General features: G+C 42.6%; 1 non-coding gene across 1 annotated transcript; it reads left to right on the top strand.

Annotated features, from left to right (window-relative positions):
* The first annotated feature begins 393 nt into the window (after positions 1–393).
* On the top strand, positions 394–465 carry TRNAT-CGU (transfer RNA threonine (anticodon CGU)). Its single transcript has one exon. It is a non-coding gene; the product is annotated as a tRNA-Thr (tRNA).
* Positions 466–3,650: the final 3,185 nt, after the last annotated feature.

Genomic DNA, 3,650 nt, shown 5'->3' with positions numbered 1-3,650 from the left:
CAAAGCAAAAGCTTGGTTTAGCCTGGTTAAGTCTTGCTTTCTCTTGATTAGCCTTTTATTTAGCTGTAATTATTATACTTAGATATGCAGTCATCATTAGGCCAGGTAGGACAGCTGTGCCTAGGTCAGTAGCTAGACATGACTGTTATTAGGCTTGGGTCTCGAATTACATAATGAGAGTCTCGAATCCGGCGACATTGATGCCTTCAGGTAGCGCGTGTGGGTAGCACCAGCTGCCTTCACGCGAAAAGATCACGTACTCGTAACGCCTGCGGCAGAAACGATGTTCCACATCCGCCGCCAAGGTTTGTGAGTGGTGGCGCTGGCGAACACTCCCAGAGTTAGTTCTAGTAGTAACACATAAATACCCCAGAAAGTGGACGGGAGGACGGCGCCGCGGTAGCTCAATTGGTAGAGCATCGTACGCGTAATGCGAAGACGTGGGATCGTTCCCCACCTGCGGCATGTTGTTTATTCATCCATCTTTAATTACATCAATTTATAATTCCTTTATTTTCAAATAATAAGTACAAGTGATTTCCCCTGTGTTGTCCTTGGTGTCTTTGTTTGTTGGCTTGTTATGATGTGATTTCCAAAGAACATGTGTTTCACGGAGCTGCTGGTATGTCACGTTCATCAAATGATATTGCACGGAGAAGTTCAAGCAACGCTAACGCTACTACTGGGTAAGTTTTGGATATTGCAAGGTCGCCAAGCTGTAAAAGGAGTTTTAAATAAATGCATAGTTTGCAAAAAGCTTAACAAAAGACCGGCCACCAAAATTATGGCTCCCCTCTCGCCGGACAGAGTCAACGAATCGGCGCCATTTCAAGTCACGGGGGTTGACTTCACCGGAACACTCTATGCGAAAAACAAATACGAGATTGTAAAATAATGCGTAGTAATTTTAGCCTGCATGGTAAAGAGAGTACACTTGGAGATGACTAACGACATGTCGACATCCAGTTCTTTTACAACCTTTCCGGCGATTTACCGCCTGCCATAGTCTACTCGGACAATGCCAAGACCTTTAAAAAGGCCGAGAAGGAAATAAACGGAATGCTTGAAGCTGTCGGGCATGAAAGAGTGAAGGATTACTGCAGTATACACCTTATACAATGAGAAACTATAGCTGAGTGCGCGCCGTCTTGGTGAGGATTTTTGGGGTGCCTCATAGGGAGCCTAAAGAAACCGATGTGAAAAATTATCTCGAGAAAAACTACTTCAGTGGAGGAGCTAGATACTGTTGTAGCAGAAGTTGAAGGATTGCGTAACAATTAAACGTTAATTTACATGTACGGCAAACCTAATAAGCCTATGCCACTGACGCCTGCAAGCAAGGCCAAAGAATGCCGTACAGCGGGAAAGTTGAAGAAGCATGGCGAACTAGTTGCAAACTAGTGAAACCATAGTGGAAAAGATGGCATTACGAATATCTCAAGGAAATAGGAGCTACTGTCAAAGCCAAGACGCGACAAGCGAAACCATTGTACACAGGCGATGTCGTGTTAACTGATGACCGGCGTCCAAGAACACGTTAGGGAATGTGCCCTGGACGTGACGGAATAACAAGAGCTTGCCTACTTCGAACAGGCAACAAAGAATTTTTCAGATGTGTGAACATCATCTACCCTCTTGAATTAAGTGTACTTCAAATAGCCCGGGAAAGCCTATCTCGGTGCAAGTTGGAAGGGTGGGAGCCTGTAAAATATCACCATCAACGCACTCGAAGACAAAGAGAAAAAAAACGGCTCCTTCTCGCGAGCAACTGCTACTTAACTTATTAAATTAACCCTTCATGTTCGGAGCAGAGACCGGTCTTGATCGTTTTACCAGGAAGAACTTTCTTTGAGTTAGGCGTGCTGCCTACAGCACTCTCTAGCATGTTTGTTAAAAACTCTTATGAAGCTACATTGCGAATTGTTGTTCAGGAAATTCCCATCTCTTTGTGCACTGGGACCGGAAAGACATAAGTGGCGCTACCTGCAACACGCAAGTTTCAAAAACTGATCTCATCGATGAAAAATACCGACAAAAATAAGAAAAAGTATCGTAGGGTAATAGTATCGCCAGTTCGGTCCTACGGAATGCGGCGTAACATTTTTTCTGAAGCGGAGTTCCTGAATTTACGCACCCAATAGGTGCAGTGCCAAAAGATAAAATGATAGGTTAGCCACGACCAATACAGTTTGGAAGCTGAGAGCCCGGCTACTGTGGAATTCGCGAGGCAAAGTAACTTAGAGAACATGTGAGGCAGCGTTACGCCGATTAGACGAGAAGAATGCAATAAAGAAAGTATGCGCTTAAATATCGATTGATGCTTATGATGTTAAATGAGGGCAAACTCTATAAAGAAATGTTTTGGCAATAAAGGTTGTACGGTTAAGTTCTGCACACACTGTTAATCGTTTTGAAAATGAATGTCTTGCTGATCAACTTCTATTCACACTATTTGAAATGTAAGTGTTTGCCACTCCATGAAGTGTCAGTAGCTAAGCTGTCACACCGTGATCTCTTAGATGTTTTTATAGATTTCCTTTTAGAACTTACGTGTTGCAGAGAACACATTTAATATCTGGGGATCGAATACTGAGATGGGTGAATGATGTTAGTAAAATTATCGGGATGCATTGAAAGCCAAATATGATACTTTAATTGACACGAAAAAAAGAGATAGATAAGTACCTTGACATTTCAGTTGCTCATATTGGCTTCCATAATCTTCTTAAGCCATAGGAACACAAAACCGGCGACACAAATTATACGGACAATTTTCATCGCATATTTATAATTTGTGTATCTTATATGCTATCCTATAAATTGATAACGAGAATTCGCGTTCGCTATCAAAACCACTTCTGTAATGGCTTCAGTAAGCACATGTTATAAAACTTAGTAAGCCGATCCTAAACAAGCGACATTGCTTCCTCGTAAACTTCAAGGGTAGCCTCTCCTTTCTGTCGCTAAAACTTGAGGAGAAATGAACTTAACTACCAGTAACACAAGCCACATTCTATTCGGTCCCTTTATGCAGCGTTATGTTGCCTGCTATAAAACCCAAATTTAGCACCAGGTTAAGAGCAGTATGGGTGAAATGTTCATTCTTTTGGAATTTGTGATATATATTTCTTCTTCCCTCCTCTTTGAAACAATAAAGAAAGACGTCCACTGGCGTGCAACAAAGGAAACATTTCCGGCTGATAAGTGTGATGAACCGTACAATATAGAAAGAGCTATTGATCTAGAGAAATGCCATGGAGGGTGAGGCTGATCATGCCTTCGCTACTCGAAGAACCGAAGGTGTACATTGCGGTTTTGTGGCTGATAGCCCAGGGCAGTTCATAAGAGAAAAGCGGCGCTCAAATAAAAATTTGTTGAGCGTGCGAACTCAAAGATTGATATGAAGAAAGAAGCTCGCAGTCGACGGCCCACAGAGATTAAAAGTGTAGAAAGACGGGTTGAAGCGGCTAATGACCTTCGTAATTATGCTACTAATGGTGTACTTCCGCCTTTATCACGCCCGCCTGTTTTCTCACGCTGCTATCTCGCATTTCTTCGTCTGTATTATTCTTTTCCCTCACATTTCCTCTCATTTTGATAACTTGATGCCACCGGCCGCACAACTAAGATTTGACAGCGACGTAAAGTGA

The sequence above is a fragment of the Dermacentor andersoni genome, chromosome 4, assembly GCF_023375885.2.
Source record: "Dermacentor andersoni chromosome 4, qqDerAnde1_hic_scaffold, whole genome shotgun sequence".
Classification (NCBI taxonomy): Eukaryota; Metazoa; Arthropoda; class Arachnida; order Ixodida; family Ixodidae; genus Dermacentor; species Dermacentor andersoni.
Note: the sequence above shows the minus strand (reverse complement) of the source record. Positions and strands in the feature narration are given on the sequence as shown.